At 41.3% G+C, this 19,290-nt stretch overlaps 1 long non-coding RNA gene across 1 annotated transcript; it reads right to left on the bottom strand.

Moving 5' to 3' along the window:
- Positions 1–5,571: 5,571 nt before the first annotated feature.
- On the bottom strand, positions 5,572–19,126 carry LOC140714868 (uncharacterized). The gene is made up of 2 exons (XR_012096009.1): positions 18,539–19,126; positions 5,572–5,786 (listed from the first exon to the last, which is right to left on the bottom strand). It is a non-coding gene; the product is annotated as an uncharacterized lncRNA (long non-coding RNA).
- Positions 19,127–19,290: the final 164 nt, after the last annotated feature.

The raw sequence follows: 19,290 nt of genomic DNA, 5'->3' as shown, positions 1-19,290 counted from the left end.
GACATTGGTAATACAAAATACTGCAAGTCTGGCTCATTAGTTCACTGGTGAGACCGACAGTGGGAGAGCTGTGTGGCCTTGGATTGTTGTGTGGACCAAACCCTCATGCTGCGGCATTGCCTGTTATAGCCGCCCACCCAGGAGAGGAGGCACCCAAGGCAGTGTGAAGGAGAATGGAGGGGCGCTGCAATCCATGCTGGATTAGGACTTGATCTTGCAGTCTGGCTCTCCCGTAGGTGTTTGCACACTGGAAGACAAGTTGGATTGCCTTCATCTGCAGCTGACCCAGCACGAGATGAGAAACTGTAGCACACTACTTCTTGCAGAAACATGACTCCAAGATAACATTCCATGCCACATCAGACTTCAGGACATGGCACTCAGAGATGTGAGCTAACATTATTCTGTGACTGTATGTGCTATCATGACTATATGTGCTATGTGCTGTTCATGACTGTGTGCACTGTCTTTTGCACCTGGGACTGATTCGAATCAGTGGACTGGGCCACGTTCAAAGACTCATCAGAGTATCTGACAAATAAGCCACAGTTGTCATGGAATTATAAACTCAGTCTTGGATGAATTTGTCCCCACATAATCAGTTAGTCTTCCCCAAACAGAAGCCCTGGGTGAACCAAAAGATTCGCAATCACTGAGGGCCAGATCTGTGAGTTTAGGTCTGGCAACCAAGTAAAGTACAAAAGATCCAGGTACAGTCTCTGGAAAGCCATCGCACATGCAAAGTGGTAATTCCGGACCAAACTTGAATCACAGAAGGATGCTCAACAGCTTTGCCTACACCTCCTACAAAGTAAAAACAGGTGACTTTTGTGACAACAGGGTTTCAATTCTAGATGACCTCAATGTCTTTTATGCTCACTCTGCCCATTCCAATAGATTTGTCAGGCAATAGTTCCCTTAAGGAAACCATCAAGTCAAGTTAAGTGAAGTTTACTGCCATTTAACTACGTACATGTATATAATGTATATAGAAATGAGAATGGATTGAAGTAGTGAAATGGAGATGCCAGAGAGTAGTGGTGGATAACTGTTCGTCAGGTTGGAGGCCGGTGACTAGTGGTGTGTCTCAGGGATCTGTACTGGGTCCAGTGTTGTTTGTCATATACATTAATGATCTGGATGATGGGGTGGTAAATTGGATTAGTAAGTATGCAGATGATACTAAGATAGGTGGCGATGTGGATAATGAAGTAGGTTTTCAAAGCTTACAGAGAGATTTAGGCCAGTTGGAAGAGTGGGCTGAAAGATGGCAGATGGAGATTAATGCTGATAAGTGTGAGGTGCTACATTTTGGTAAGAATAATCCAAATAGGACATACATGGTAAATGGTAGAGCAATGAGGAATGCATTAGAACAGAGTGATCTAGGAATAATGGTGCATAGTTCCCTGAAGGTGGAATCTCATGTGGATAGGGTGGTGAAGAAAGCTTTTGGTATACTGGCCTTTATAAATCAGAGCATTGAGTATAGGAGTTGGGATGTAATGTTAAAATTGTACAAGGCATTGGTAAGGCCAAATTTGGAGTATTGTGTACAGTTCTAGTCAACGAATTATAGGAAAGATGTCAACAAAATAGAGAGAGTACAGAGGAGATATACTAGAATGTTACCTGGGTTTCAGCACCTAAGTTACAGAGAAAGGTTGAACAAGTTAGGTCTTTATTCTTTGGAGCGTAGAAGGTTGAGGGGGGACTTGATAGAGGTATTTAAAATTATGAGGGGGATAGATAGAGTTGACATGGATAGGCTTTTTCCACTGAGAGTAGGGGAGATTCAAGCAAGAGGACATGAGTTGAGAGTTAGGGGGCAAAACTTTAGGGGTAACACAAGGGGGAACTTCTTTACTCAGAGAGTGGTAGCTGTGTGGAACGAGCTTCCAGTAGAAGTGGTAGAGACAGGTTCGATTTTGTCATTAAAAAAAAAATTGGATAGGTATATGGACAGGAAAGGAATGGAGGGGTTATGGGCTGAGTGCAGGTCGGTGGGACTAGGTGAGAGTAAGTGTTCAGCACGGACTAAAAGAACCGAAATGGCCTGTTTCTGTGCTGTAATTGTTATATGTTATGTCAAGCCTGAATGTGGAGAAGACAAAGGATTTCAGGAAAGTGCAGACAAACCATCCCCCTCTGCAGGGGAGTGAACCAAGTTCTAGGAAGTTCACATCACAGATGACCTCACCTGGTCCCTTAATATCACTCCCCGAACAAGAAGGCACAGCAGAACCTCCACTTCCTTAGAAGATTGAGGCAAGCAAGGTGCTCCCCACCCCCATCTCAACTGTGTTTTACAGGAGTAACACTGAGAACGTCCTAACAAGTTGCATCTCCATCTGGGATGGGAGCAGTTGAGCATTGGACCAGAAGTCCCTACAAAGGACTGTTAGAACAGCTGAGAGGATCATAGTGGTTTCCCTACCATCCATCAGGGAAATTTATTGGGAGCGCTGGATACACAGGGCCCTTGGCATTACTAAGGATCCCACCCATCCATCCAGCATTCTCTTTGACTTTCTACCATCAGGCAGGAGACTACGACATATAAATACAAGAACAGTCAGGATGAGAAACAGTTTCTTCCCCCAGGCCATTAGGCTTCTGAACTCTCTGCTGCATCATATTTGAAGTGTCACTGGTTAATCCATTCCATACCTTACAATATTTAATATTAATGCATTTTAGTTTGTTATTTATGTGTGATTCTTCTGTAGATTTTATTCTTATCTTTATAAGTTATCATGAGTTGTGTGTGTTATGAGTGCACTACTATGCTTTACACCCTGGTTCAAAGAATTTTCTCATTTCTATATACATAATATACATGTACGTAGTTAAATGGCAGTAAACTTCACTTAACTTGACTTGATGGTTTCCTTAAGGGAACTATTGCCTGACAAATCTATTGGAATTTTTTGTGGAAATAAAAAGCAGGATAGACTAAGGAGAGTCAGTGGATATTGTATACTTAGATTTTCAGAAGGGCTTTGACAAGGTGCTGCATATGTGGCTGTTGAACACAGACAGACAGACAGACATACTTTATTGATCCCGAGGGAAATTGGGTTTCGATACAGCCGCACCAACCAAGAATAGTGAAGAAATATAGCAATATAAAACCATAAATAATTAAATAATAATAAGTTAATCATGCCAAGTGGAAATAAGTCCAGGACCAGCCTATTGACTCAGGGTGTCTGACACTCCTAGGGAGGAGTTGTAAAATTTGATGGCCACAGGTAGGAATGACTTCCTATGATGCTCAGTGTTATATCTCGGTGGAATGAGTCTCTGGCTGAATGTACTCCTGTGCCTAACCAGTACATTATGGAGTCGATGGGAGTCATTGTCTAAGATGGCATGCAACTTGGACAGCATCCACCAAGATAAGAGCCCATGGTATTACAGGAAAAACACCAGCATGGATAGAATATTGGCTGAATGGTGAGAAGCAATGTGTGGGAATAAATGGTGCCTTTTCTGGTTGTCTACCAGTGATTTGTGAATTTCCGTAGGGGTTAATGTTGGGACCATTTCTTTTCACGTTATATATCAATGATTTGGATGATGGAATTGATGGCTTTGTGGCCTAGTTTGTGGATGATATGAAGGTAGGTGGAGGAGGAGGTCATATTGAGAAAGCAGGGCGTCTGCAGAAGGACTAGATAGATTAGGAAAATGGGCAAAGAAGTGGCAGGTGGAAGTGAAGGGAAGTGTATGGCCATGCACTTTGGTAGAAGCAATAAAGGTATAGACTATTTTCTAAACAGGGAGAAAATTCCAAAAGTAGAAGTACAAATGGACTTGGAATTCTCCGTGTAGCATTCCCTAAAAGTTATCTTGCAATTTGAGTTGGTGGTAAGGAAGGCAAATACAATGTTAGCATTCATTTCAAAAGGACTAGAATATAAAGCAAGGATGTAATGCTGAGTATTTAGAAAACTTTGGTCTGACTGTACTTGGAGTATTGTGAGCAGTTTTGGGCCTCTTCTCTAAGAAAAGATTGGAAAGGGTCCAGAGAAGGTTCACAAGAATGATTCTGGGAATCAAAGGGTTAATGTATGAGGCGCGTTTGATAGCCCTGGGCTCGTATTCATTGGAATTTAGAAGCATTAGGAGGGGATCTCATTGAAACTTATTAAATATTGAAAGGCCTAGATAGTGTGGAGAGAATGTTTCCTATAGGAAACATCCATTTAGAACAGAGATATGGAGGAATTTCGTTAGCCAGAGAGTAGTGAATCTGTGGAAGTCATTGCCACAGACAGCTGTGCAGGCCAAGTCATTGGTATATTTAAAGTAGAGTTCGCACTTTCTGGATTAGTCCTGGCATCAAAGTTGGTAAAGGTAGGAGAATGGAGTTGAGAGGATAATAAATCAGTCATGATGTATTGGTGAAGCAGACTCAATAACTGAATGACCTAATTCAGCTCCTGTCTTATTGTCTCTTACACCACCACCGTGCCATTCCACACCTGCACTTTGATCACCTACTCCCAGCATACAGGCAGAGACCGAGGACCACAGCATCAGTATTGCAGACTGCGATGATATGGTCAAGGGAAATGGAAGAGTACATATGACACTGCTTTGAATCGGTGGACGATAATGTATTTAGGGATTCATCTTCAGAGCCAAGTGTCATACTCACCAACTTCATCAAGACCTGCATGGATGCGTTTTTCCCTTCAAGAACATACCAGAAATAACCAGAAGCATTGGATGAATCTATGGATTCACAGACTGATGAGGGCTAAATCTGCAGTGTTTAAAGCTGGTATCCCAGAGTCCTACATGAATTCCAGGGATAACCTATAGAAGACCATGCAAGAATGAAAAGGCAATTCTGTGTGAAGTTAAAGATGCAGTTGGATGCACCACAATGATGGCAGGGTTTGCGGGCCATTATTTTCTATGATGTGTAATCTAACAGTATAAATGACTACTGTTTCACTCCCTGATGAGCTCAATGCCTTCTATACATTCTTTGAAAGGAACAAAAAAAGTGCACCTGTGTGAATCCCCACAGTATCTGGCAATTCTGTGATCTCTGTCTCAGAGGCTGACATCAGAACATTCATCAAGAGGGTGAACCCTTGCAAGGCCTCAATGGTGTACCTGATAGAATACTGAAAACCTGTGCAGACCAACCTGGCTGGAGTGTTCAACGAACTCTCACTGCCGCAGCTGGAGGTTCTCAACCGCTTCAAAAGGGCATCAATCATAGCATGCTCAAGAAGAGCAGGGTAAGCTGCCATAACAAATATTGCCCTGTAGCACGCACATCTAGGGTGATGAAGTGTTTTGAATTATTTAAATGAATAAGAATGCTTAAACAAACACTATTTACAACATCACTCAAGCAGTACTGAAACAACAGTTACACAACACTCCTCCCTGTTAAGCTGTAAACTCCAACTCAATATAGAATGTGTGATATATATATATATATATATATATATATATATATATATATACACACACACACAGTGTCTATAAAAAGTATTCACCCCCCCCCTTGGAAGTTTTCATGTTTTAATATTTTACAACATTGAATCACAGTGGATATTTAATTTGGCTTTTTTTGACACTGATCAACAGAAAAAGACTCTTTCATGTCAGTGACATTTTTCTTTTCCTTTTTCCGAGATGCTCCATCAACAGTTCCATGATTGGTTGTCTTCTTGAATTTGATCTTGTAACTATGTTCCTTCCCCAAGAAGCAGAGCCCATCTCTGGATTCGTGCTGATGCTGTTAGTGAAATACCCTCCTGTGGATTGAAAATGGACATTAATGTTTGATGATCAGTAATAAGGTAAACTCTCTCCCATTCAAGTACTGGTTGAAAAATTTTACACACCAAACCAGACTCAAGGCCTCTCTGTCAATCTGTGTGTGATTTTTCTCTGCAGCGACAAGAGAACATGATACAAAGGCTATGAGACATCCACTTCCATCACTCATAACATGTGACATGACTACACCTATACCGTAAGGCAAAGCATCACAGGCAAGTTTCACTAGATGATCTAGATCTTAACGTGTGAATACAGTGTCAGATGTCAACATTTCCTTTACCTTTTTGAAAGCCACCTCACAATGCTTTATCCATTGCTATTTCTTTCCGATTTGAGGCAATGAGTTCAAAGAGTGGAACATAGTAGCCATGTTTGACAGGAAACTGCGATAGTAATTGACAAATCTTCAACTGTGACAACACACACAAAATGCTGGTGGAACACTGCAGGCCAGGCAGCATCTATAAGGAGAAGCACTGTCGACGTTTCAGGCTGAGACCCTTCATCAGGACTAACTGGAAGGAAAGATACTAAGAGATTTGAAAGTAGAGGGGGGAGGGGGAAATGCAAAATGATAGAAGACTGGAGGGGGTGGGATGAAGCTAAGAGCTGGAAAGGTGATTGGCGAAAGTGATACAGAGCTGGAGAAGGGAAAGGATCATGGGCGGGAGGCCTTGGGAGAAAGAAAGGGGGGGGAGCATCAGAGGGAGATGGAGAACAGGCAGAGTGATGGGCAGAGAGAGAGGAAAAAAAACGAACAACTAAATATGTCAAGGATAGGGTAAGAAGGGGAGGAGGGGCATTAACGGAAATTAGAGAAGTCAATGTTCACGCCATCAGGTTGGAGGCTACCCAGCCGGTATATAAGGTGTTGTTCCTCCAACCTGAGTGTGGATTCATCTTGACAGTAGAGGAGGCCATGGATAGACATGTCAGAATGGGAATGGGACATGGAATTAAAATGTGTGGCCACTGGGAGATCCTGCTTTCTCTGGTGGACAGAGCGTAAGTGTTCAGCAAAACAGGTGTTCAGAAAAGGGCCCCAGACAGTCCTTCCAGGTGAGGCGACACTTCACCTGTGAGTCAGCTGGTGTGGTATACTGCATCCGGTGCTCCCGGTGTGGCCTTTTATATATTGGTGAGACCTGACGCAGACTGGGAGACCGTTTTGCTGAACACCTACGCTCGGTCTGCCAGAGAAAGCAGGATTTCCCAGTGGCCACACATTTTAATTCCACGTCCCATTCCCATTCTGATATGTCTATCCATGGCCTCCTCTACTGTCAAGATGAAGCCACACTCAGGTTGGAGGAACAACACCTTATATACCAGGAGGGTAGCCTCTCCTCTCCCCTCCCCTCCCCTCCTCTCCTCTCCCCATCCCTGACAATATTTAGTTGTTTGTTTTTTTTCTCTCTCTCTCTGCCCATCACTCTGCCTGTTCTCCATCTCCCTCTGGTGCTCCCCCCCCTCCCCCTTTCTTTCTCCCGAGGCCTCCCATCCCATGATCCTTTCCCTTCTCCAGCTCTGTATCACTTTCGCCAATCACTTTCCCAGCTCTTACCTTCATCCCACCCCCTCCAGTCTTCTCCTATTATTTTGCATTTCCCCCTCCCCCCACTACTTTCAAATCCCATAGTATCTTTCCTTTCAGTTAGTCCTGACGAAGGGTTTCGGCCCGAAATGTCGACAGTGCTTCTCCTTATAGATGCTGCCTGGCCTGCTGTGTTCCACCAGCATTTTGTGTGTGTTGTTTGAATTTCCAGTATCTGCAGATTTCCTCGTGTTTGCTCTTTAAATTCACAACTGTGACACGTCCTTTGGCATTGGGGCATTCATCACTGCTTGAATTTCCTCACACACTTGTGTAAATCTTGTGCATCAATGGTGTGACCACAGTAAGTGATGCTTGGTTTAAAGAACTCACAATTGAAGTGTTGTGTTCTGAGTCCATAATCTTCTAATCTTTTTAACATTGTTCTGAAATTTTGGAGATACTGCCTGTCATCCTTACTGCTAACAATGATGTCATCCAGGTAACACTGGGTGCCTAGGCAACTATTCTGCCATAGTGCAGATGCAGATGCTACTCTAAAATAAGCCTATTAGAGCGATAAAGCCCTTTGTGAGTGCTTATGGTGAGAAACACTTCAGCTCTTCTTCATCTGCTTCTGTAGGTAGATCTCTGTTAAGTCCACTATGCTGAAGTATTTTCCTTCAGAAAGGTTTGCAAAGGTATTCTCTATTCTGGGCAGACAGTATTGACCAATTGATTTATTGATTTATTGGGATACAGTATGGCATAGGCCCATCCAGCTCGGTACATCTTTTGAACTGTTGGAGGAAACTGGAGCACCCAGAGGAAATCCACATGGTCACAGGCAGAACATACAAGCTCCTTACAGATGAACCCAGGTCACCTGTCCTGTAAAGAGTAACGTTAACCACTACGTTACCATGCCGCTCCAGCTTTTAGTACTGGGCTGATGGTGACCTTAAAATCACCACAAATCCTGAAAGACCCATTCTTCTGGGACCGCGGGCATGCCCACTCAACTTTAGAAAGAATTCCTTCAACCTCAATGCAACCTACCTCACTGACTACTTTATCACAGACGGTATAAGGAACTGAATGGAATTTGTAAAACTTGGCTGTGATATTTTCATTAACAGCATGCAAATTAATGTTCACTTTGAAACTGCAACTTGACTTGTTGGCTTTTTTTCTTCCCTTGCAGTCCATTTATTTTTGTCCACCCAACATGCTCTTTGTACGTGTCCTACTTTTTTTTCTGCAAGTTTCATTTAAATCTGCGTTTGTCTGATGTGTGTTAGCCCCTGCCATAACAGTAACACAATTTGTTCAATGGGACTGGTTTCTGTTTAGATGTTGCAATTTTGTTCATGCTCACTTTCACTCCTGACTACAAGTCAGTTGTGTCTCTGCTGTTTCCATTGATACAGTAATTTCAACTCCTCTTTTAGATGTAAGTTGTGCTTCAGTTAGGAGACATTTTTGAATAATTTCTTGTAAGATTCTACAAACTAAGTGCTCTCTCGCACCATCAACCTCATTACTAAGCTGATAATGCTCAGTCATTCAGTCATTTATGCTGAAATGAACTCCCTTTTCTTTTGATTCCACTTATGAAGCCTAAAGTTTTGTGAAATCAGCAATGGTTTAGGTTCTATATATTCCTGGATTACTTTCACGATATCAGCAAAGGTAATTTTGGTTGGTGTAGTTGGAGAAGTTAAACTTCTAAACAATCTGCATGCCTTTAATCCCAATGTACTCAGCAAAATTGACACTCACTATCTCATTGCTATTTCATTTGCTTTAAAATACTGCTGAATTTGCTCAGTATACAATATCCAGTTATCTCTTGTGGAATCGAATGCACCTATCTTTCCTATGTAGCCAGCTATTCCTGTTCTTTTTCTGTATTACTGAGTACTCCGTCTCTCGTGTGTTTCTCATTATTACCTGTATTGCTGCCACCTGGGCTCCACCTATCATCTGCCTCTCTGTTTATTGCTCAGTGTATTTCAGTCCTGTATTTTCACCCATTGTTTCCAGATTGTGCCAGTGAATTTTCCTGAACCTTTCCAGCATTTGTATCTGTCTGAATATTGACTCTGCCTGTTTCCCAATTCTGGTTTTTGGATTTCTCTGGATGTTTTGATCTCTGCCTGAACTTTGACGCTGACCTTGTTTGCACCTTGGGATTTGTTACTCAATTAATATCACTGTGTGTACACTACTGGGCCTGCGATTGGATCCCTGCTCCAGCGTCCTGACACAGGTATTCATTGTTTATGAACTGGTGAGTTCTTCTGTTTTCTGTCTTTTTTTAACTTGATCATTTCTGTCCCTTTCTGAAAAATCACATGCTGTGCTTTTATTTTTAACTTGAATATCTTGGCGCACTTTTTTAACCTGAATATCTTGCTGTGCTTCAAAAGTTAAGTAATCATCTCAGGTTCATTGAAAACTTCCTCATTGTCACTGTTGTGTTTTGCACGGTACTGTATTTGTCAATGTGGAGCAGAAAAAGTTTGTAGATCTGACGGGGGTAAAGGATGTTGGGAATGATGAGGGTGGAGCACAGCAGAAGGGGTGTGGGACAGGTAGTAGAGAAGGAGTGCAGGGGATGGGAGGAATGGCGCTGGTGCAGACACACCCAGCCATAAGACACCAGGCAAGGTTATTTGACTCCAAACAATTGGTTTATTGATCAATACAGAATGTCTCTCAGGTGCTTCCTCCTTGCTCCCCTCTACCTTCCCCTCTCCCTGCCCCCTTCCCACTCTCAGTCCACAATACAGACCCATATCAGAATCAGGTTTATCATCACCCACATATGTCATGACATTTGGTTTTTTGCGGCAGTAGTACAGTGCAATACATAAAATTACTATAGTACTGTGGCCTAGTTATATATATGTGCCTCAGACTTCTGAAAAGTTCTGTAACTCCAAAACATCAAACTACTTGAAAGAAACTCAAGGAGACGGGAGATGTGTGTCTTAATTTCCATTATAATTTTAGTGAGGCACATGCATATGGCGTGGTGGCATGATGACGTATGCCAATCATGTACTTTTACATAACCCATAATGAATTATTTAAACTAACAAGAACGCATAATCAAACAATATATTTACAACACCTTTCAAACACTACTGAAACATCAAATGCACAACACATCAGTCTTGTTAGATTGGACTGCATAGTTGTAATTTTCCTTGTGGTTTAACTTCCTTGTGCTTGTTTGTGTTTTTATAGTTACCTATGTATATGCAAAGTGGTTACAGTTCCTCCGTATCTGTCTGGAAGCTTCTTGGGTTTAGTGGTGGGTATCACATTACTTGAATGGGGACTATTTTATTGGTTGATTCGAGCAGCAGAATTTGATTGGAATTTATTGCTATTTAACAAATTGATATAAGAAGGTCAGACCACGTTGGTTTGGCCTCTTTTCTACCTTCACCTTTTCCTCACTTTTTCTCTCCTTTCCAAATTCCTTTGTTCTTTCAGCACAAAAAAATGGCCCTAAGCAAAAAAAAAAGCTTCATTCTTAACCTCTGGAGAACCTCAGATCAAAAATATCAGAAATCAACAACTGATTGTAAAGGTTTAAGGCCTTGGAAGAATCCAAGACAAAGTGTAAACTTTCAGTGCACATAATTAAAAAGGAGGTAAGACCTTTCTCATTATTTCCCAAATCATCTAAAAAATCAACACACCATCTAGTGGAAGTTTAAGACTGAAGAAAAACTACCATACGTTGCTATTCTAGAAAAACCTGATTGGCACTAAAATTAACATCGCGCTCAAATTATACTTGTACTAACTGGTGAAGTATATATGAGACCTTCCGATTGTAATCTAATGCTTAAAATTCATTTAGATTGTAAACGACTGAGAAAAGACGTCGTTTGCAAACCAATAGTATTTCAATCGTAATCCTACAATATATTGATTACAATCCTACAAAAATATCAATTGCGTTCCTACGAAATTCCATTTGTAAGCCCATGATATTCCAATTGCAATCATAAACTGATATTCTGATAATTCTGCTTGCAATCTGACATTATTTTGATTACAATTCAATTATATTTTGACATAACCCAACGATATTCTGATTGCAATCCAAGTGATAAAGAAGTAAGTACAAATTAAGTGTTACACAAAATTGAATTAAGACAATGGCCAAAGTCACGAAGCTGTTTCAGAAAGCCCAGCAGTGACCTTAAGATGTGTGATCCTGTCCGTAACACTTCTCCTTTGGAAACACCCCCTACGTTGGATAGTCTTCTGTGACAGCGCCGTCATCTGAACTCCAAGAAATTCTGGCATAGACATGACATGGATTGTTCTGCGACTGCTTGGGACTCAACTGAGGATGACAGTGATGAAAGAATGGAATTGGAAGCTATGTCATGGCTTGCTTCAATAAAGACCAAGAAATGAAGATATGCAGGACTTAAGATGGAACCTATGGAAGGAGACAGATGGTTTTCCAGCAACCACCTGAATGAAGAATGACTGATAAATAGCCCAAAAAATTCCATATCCTAAAAAATGAAATTTAAAGACCTGGGCTATGCTTCAATGTATTAAGAATAAATACAAACTGACCCATATGATGGCATCCAGATTTTAACTACTAAGTTTTCTCAGCAAATCAGACAGTCGACTTGCAGAGTTTACAATGACATGGGTGATGATAAACAAAATAAACAAGGTGGTTAGAATGCTAACTATCTATCTATCCACCATTTATTTATTTATCTATCTATCCATTCATCTGTTTACTTATTTAGCAATACAGCCAGGAGTATGCCCTTCAAGCTATGATGCTTCAGCATCCTCACAACCCCATTAACTGCTACCTAATCACAGGACCAATTGACCCATGCGGTACATTTTTGGACTGTTTGATTTACAAAGTAAATTTCAACTTCACTCAGCCCCATCACTGAACTGTTTCCACAACCTATGGACTCACCATCAAAGACTGTCCTCCTTCTCTGCCGCCACCACCACGGCAGCAATGGTAAGCACTGAAATGCGTTTGTGGATGAAATTGCAAAAAAGGTAGTATGGGAAAGGGTAATAAAATAATTTTTTTAAAGTTTTAAAAAAAGATTAAAACTATTTAATAGAAAACCCCGAACGTATGCAGGGAACCCAATGCCTGAAATTCTGGAAACAAAGTTGAACTCTTTATCACAGTCAAACATACAAAATATCTGATTAATGCAAGCTCAGTGCTCTAACCAATGAAAAGTTGTTCTGGATGGAGAATAGTGGAAGCTTAAACAGTAATGGAACATGGAGATATGGCATTAGTCATAGACTAATAGTCTGCAATTACATTGCTTACAGCAGATATACTCTTAGAACACATTGGAGTGGAAAAGATAATTAACAGAATCTCCCAGTGGTGATGGAATCCAAAGTTCAGGGCACAAGCTTGACAAGCATTTGAAAGATGCATGTCATGCCAGAAAACTAATACTGAAGCGGCGGAAAAGCCACCACAATTAAGTGCTCCTACCCCACCTAGTCCACTTTAACACTTACAAGTGCACTACATTACTTAACCAAAGTGTCAAGGATACTCAGACATACTGGTAACAGTGGGCAGGTTTTCAAGATGGGTGGAAGCTAATCCAGTAAGGAAAGCCACTGCCACAAGTATAGCAAAACCTCTGATATTTCTAGATAGGATTGCCATGTCGCATCGACCCAGACCAAGGAGCGCATTTCACTGGGAGTGTTTGTCAGGAATTGTGGTGACATTGAATGGACTTTTCATTGTTCATATCATCAGGACAAGTCAAACGAATGCATGGAATAACTGACTAAGTATCATGCAGATGACGTACCATGGCCCATGGTTCTTCTTATGGTCTTATATAGCATCAGAGCAACCCCAAACAAGGAAACTAAACTAAGACCATTCAAGGAACTAACAGAGGGTTCCATGTTACGGCCGGGAGCTCTAAATCTCAAGAGAGACATTTTATGGCAGACAGGTTAGATAACTATTGTGTGAAATTAACCCACATGCTTCTGTCAGTTGGGAGGACAACACTGATTCCTGGTTTGTGGGTTCTGATTAAGAAGCTGCATAAGGAACCACTGGGAGTTTGATAGGAGGTCCTTATCAAGTGCTGTTAATTACCAACTTAGAAGGTAAAAGTAATGGATACACACCACCCACTGCAAGCGAATTGAAGTGGTACTCAATGAGGACAACAAGTCCTGTGGTTAATGTGCTAGTAACCTGACTCATTGAGGGGCTACAATGAGCAACTCATTAACCAGCAAGAAGACTTTCAAAAGAGTTGATAACTATTGGACATTATGAAATTTATTATATTATGTGTTGTCATATTTAGGCCAATTTTCTCTCTCACAATGTCCCAAATGAGATGACTCATAATGTGTACTTGTGAGTATCACATGAATTTGCTGATGTTAATGCCCCAAGCTGTTGGCTATGCCAATATCTTCCACACTTCAAAATATTTACCAATACTAGACATTTCTGCCGATCCAGAAGAAACATGCACCCTCTTCTTTATCACAATGGAACAACAGCAATATTGACATTATGTTCAGAATTCATTATTCTCAGGGACATAAATATCCAATGATCATGCCTCCCACATACCATCTTGAACTAGAAAATTTTTGTAAATATAATCAGCATGATTCAGGGAAGCATATCGTATCTGACCCTACTCATGTTTTATTCTGAGATATCATGTGCCCACTATAAAAATGACCTTTTGCTTGAGCTCACAAGGGACCATTCCAGTAGGGCAGAGTTTATGCAATTACAGTTTACATTGTCCTAAATGGGGTAATGATTCTGGAATTTTCATTGAGAATATCCATCAGAAAAATGTAGTTCAACAAGGTTCTTGTCAAGCAATAAGAAATGGTCTAATTTCATGGAATAATGCGAAAGGAGCTTGCATATGGAAAAGGAGTTTATATCTCTCTTCCACATAATAGGTTAGGCTCTTGTTATTTGGGTTATGGTTTTTCTGCTACGAGACATACACAGACTTTATCTTTACATCCTGAGTCTAGATATAAATGAGACATTTCAGATTTCTGCTTTAATTTTATTCCCATTGTAAGGAGTATATGAGAGATTAAAAATATTGCAGCAGTCTTGGAAAGAGTAAGCAATGACACTGCTGGTGTCTTGGGAAAAGTAATAACAGAAATTGTTGCCATGTGTAAGATGGTTCTTCAAACTGATTAGATTAGATCTTCTCTCAGCAGTTAAGGGAGAAACACGGGCGGTTACAGACCGGCCAACATTCCTAGCACAATGGCCTTGGTCTCAGTTAAATGAACAGGACAGGCAAGGAGAGCTGTACTTACGTTCTGATGAGTCTGAAGACATAACCCATTTGGCTGATCATAAATGAACAACTAAAATACATCAATCTGATGGATAGTGATTCAATTACGTAAGTCTAGGAAGCTGAAATTACTTAATTATATGAGTCATAATATTTGTCCTGATTATCATTTACATCTTTTTTACTTTTATAAGGGAGATCATTAATAGAGCATTTCAGACGTCTGTATGTATGCTTACTTACAAGCACAACACACTTAACAATGACATAATCATATGAATACCCTTTAATATTTCCATAACAGGTGGGTTTTTGACTACTTTTATACTTCATGTAAGTACCATGAATTTTTCTAAATGATTCTAAATGTGCGATTTAGAATCAACGAGAGGACTGCTGGATTAGACTGTATAATTGTTACTTTTTTTGTGGTTTAACTTTCTTATGCTTGCTTGTATTTTTATAGGTACCTCTGTATATGCAATTGTTCAGCGTGTATCCTTGTTCCCCTCTATCTTTCTGGAAGCTGCTTGGTCTCATTTGCGGGTATCACATTACTTGAATGGGAGCCAACTTATTGGTTGATTCAAGTAATGGAAGTGAATGGAATTTACTGCTATTTAGCAAGTTGGTATAAGAAGACCAGAACATGTTGGATTGGCCTCTTTTCCTTCTTCGCCTTTTTTTTTCACTACTAGGCTATGCTTTTCATATTCCCCTAATTCCTTAAGAACTTAATAAAAACAACAGTAAATAACACTTTTTATGCCTCCTTGTTGACCCAAAGAACCTTGGATCAAAAACATCAGAATCAAACATGTTGCTGTTTATTGATTACAGCTCAGCATTCAAGACCATCATCCCATCAGTACTAATCACCAAGCTTCAAAGCCTGGGCCTCTGTATCTCCCTCTGCTACTAGATCCTTGACTTCTTCATTGGCAGATCAGTCAGTGTAGATTGGTATAATATCTCTCCCTTGCTGACAATCAAAACATGCACATCTCAGATACATGCTTGTCCCACTGCTCCACTCTCTACACACTCACGATTGTGAAGCTAGACACAACTCAAAAGCCATCTGTAAATTCACTGATATCACTGTTGTTAGCAGAATCTCATTTGGTGGCAAGGAGGCATATTAAAGCAAGATAGATCAGCTGGTTGAGTGGTGTCATAGCAGCTCCCTTGCACTCAATACCAGCAAGACCAAGGAATCGATTGTGGACCAGGAAGGGTAAATTGAGAGAACACACGCCAGTCTTCATTGAAGAGTCAGCAAAGGAAATGGTGAGCAGCTTCCACTTCCTGGGCATCAACATCTCAGAGGATCTATCCTTGGCCTAATATATTAACGCAATCATGAAGAAGGCATGTCAGCAGCTATACTTCATTAGGAGTTTGATATTCATTATGTCACCAAAGACTTTAGCAAATTTCTAGATGTACAGTGGAGAGCATTCTGACTGGTTGCATTACAGCCTGGTATGGAGGCTCCAGAGGGTTGCAGAATCAGCCGGCTCCATCATGGGCACAAGCCTTTCCACCAGTGAGGACATCTTACTGCTGTAAGAAGGTGGTATCCATCGTTGAGATCCCTCACTACCTGGGACATGTCACTTCTCAGGTACAGGAGCCTTAAGAGCCACACTCCATATTTAGGAACAGCTTCTTCCCCTTTGCCATCAGATTTCTAAATGATCCTGGAGGTGTTTTTCATCTTAAATGTGTTTCTGGTACTGTTAGAGCCCGCAATTTACAGTTTGGAGATCGATTGAGTGATCCAGTGCTTTTCTGTCTCTGAGAAGATTCCGGAAAGTGAGCACATACTCAAATGACCCTGATGCAAAGAAAGTTCGAGACAATGTTCAACTCCATTTCACTGATTAAAGTGTCCATTAATCGCTGATTAAAGTGTCGAGGAAGATTGTGACATTGAGGCGAATGCGTAAGGTTCAGCACAGGGTGACTGCCTGCCTTTTAATTGCTGTCGGAGAAGGACTCTGTGAGCGGCCTATCGCTATGGCAGGTGGGTAGACGTCTGCTTTGGTGTGGTGCCTCTCTCGATGATGGAGGAGGATGTTACTGGGTTCTGTATTAATGAACTGTGGAGTTCTTCAGACTTGTGTTTTTTGCCTGTCCCTTTCCATTTTATTGTGCAGGGGAGGGGTTTGGGTGTCAATGTTGTTGTTGTATTCTGTTAGATTTTTTGCGCAGGGGAGGAGGGTTTGGGGTCAATGCTTGTCTTGTTTTGTGCGGGGGAGGGTTTTTGGGGTTGATGATCGGCTATCCTTTTTTATGTGGGCGGGGTGTGCTTTTAATATTTCTCTCAGAAATGACTTACAGGTTTTTTGTTTTATGGCTATTTGGAGAAGATGAATCTCTGAGTTGTATATGGATACATTGATAACAAATAACCCTTTGAATCTTCTGAAGACTAGTTTAATAATCCTGTTTTTGCACCATTTATTTAATTTAATGTAATTAATGTTTTTGTGTCTTGCACTCTACTGCTGCCAGAAAACTACAAATTTTGTGACATATGTCAGTGATAAGAAACCTGATTCTAATCCCTGATACTTCAACTTTAACATGATCTTCTCTCTGTAATTTCCAATTCTAAAGTATGCTTTGTCAGTTTCCTGGCCCATTCTCATTGCTGCATTGCTATACAGAGGATCGTACAGCAAGAAGGGGCCCTCTCCGCCCACCTCATTATGATGGCTCATTTGCCTGCATTAGGCCCGTTCTGCCTCTATGCCTTTCCTATCTAAGTATTTCTCCAAATGTTTATTAAATGTTGTAATTGTGACTACCTCAATCATCTCCTCTGACTGTTCATTCCAGATATCTACGCATCCTCAGATCTAATTTAAATTTCTGCCCTCTCACCTTAAACCTGTGTCCTGTATTTTTAGAACAATAAACACAAAATGCTGGAGGAACTTTGCAGATCAGGCCGCATCTATTGGAGGAAATATACATTCAATATTTTGGGCAGAGACCCTTCATCAGGACCCTTTTAGTTTCTAGAGTTCCTTGCTATTTATGCACCAAATAACTTTATAAACCTACATAAGGTCGACCACCCTTCAGCCTCCAAAGTTTCACTGAGGACACACCCTGCATAATCAGTGTTTCCTTATAACTACAGTTCTCCATTCCAGGCAACCTCCTAGTGAATCTCTTCTGTATTTTCTATCATTACCACGTCTTCACTAGTATTGCAACCAGAACTGTACACAAGTGCTGTTGAACCAACGTTCTATGCAACTGCAATATAATGTTCAAACTCATTCTGCATGTCTCAGCCTAAGCAGGCAAGCACACTAAGTGCCCTTTCCATCTGCACCACTTTCAGGAGATGACACACTGCACCCAAGGTCTATCTGTACATTGATACCCCTAATGTTCCTATCATTTATCTACATGTCCTACAGAATTTGACCTCCCAAAATGCTCTCAAACTTAAAATTCCATCCAGCTCTCCAACTATTCCAAATCCTCCAGTATCCTTAGATAAACAAGAAATTTTTTTGCAAATGTTGGAAATCCATACCACACACACAAAATGCTGGAGGAACTTGTGTATCCTTAGACATACTACTTTGCTATCCACAACTTTACCTACTTTATGCTGTTGTGAGAGTTTTCAATGTAAACAGCTCATTTGCCAGCATGATGACTTCGCTTTTGCAGGACATCAGGGGCCCCTTAAACTGACATTCCCAGTCAGGAAGACTGAAGTCCACAGCACAGAGGTCACTGCATTTTTGTGTCCAATTTTTTACCCAGCCCAGCTGCAAATCCATGCCCTTTTTCCCACCTGGACGGTTTGCTTTTCTGAGTCTGTACTAGTGCTGGTGGAAGATAATCAGGTCCCTTCGTAACGGCATCTGTAATGACGCGCCATTAGGCAACAAACTTCTCCTTCACGAGGAAATCTGCAGATGCTGGAAATTCAAGCAACACACTCAAAATGCAGCAGGCCAGGCAGCATTTATAGGGAGAAGCACTGTCGACGTTTCGGGCCGAGACCCTTCGTCAGGACTAACTGAAAGGAAAGATAGTAAGAGACTTGAAAGTAGGAAGGGGAGGGGAAAATGCGAAATGATAGAAGACCAGAGGGGGTGGGTGAAGCTGAGAGCTGGAAAGGTGATTGGCAAAAGGAATACAGAGCTGGAGAAGGGAAAGGATTATGGGACGGGAGGCCTCAGGAGAAAGAAAGGGGAAGGGGAGCACTAGAGGAGATGCAGAACTGGCAGAGTGATGGGCAGAAAGAGAGAAAAAAGGAGGGGGGGAAGCTAAATATATCAGGGATGGGGTAGGAAGGGGAGGAGGGGCATTAACGGAAGTTAGAGAAAATGCTCATGCCATCGACTTCTTCAGCTCAGAATGCAACACAAAGGCAACAACTTCGTCGCGCCGGCACCGCCTCCACCAATAGCAGTTCGCCGTTCGGAACCTTCCCTTCCCGGTAACCAATTGACGTGAACCATGCGTTCACGCAGGCCGGGGGGGCGGGTCCGATGCAGAAGCAGCTAATTGTGATTGGGTGGAGACTTCATTTCCCCGGCG

Source organism: Hemitrygon akajei, chromosome 22 (assembly GCF_048418815.1).
Source record: "Hemitrygon akajei chromosome 22, sHemAka1.3, whole genome shotgun sequence".
Taxonomy (NCBI): Eukaryota; Metazoa; Chordata; class Chondrichthyes; order Myliobatiformes; family Dasyatidae; genus Hemitrygon; species Hemitrygon akajei.
This window is presented reverse-complemented; position numbering and strand designations above follow the sequence as displayed.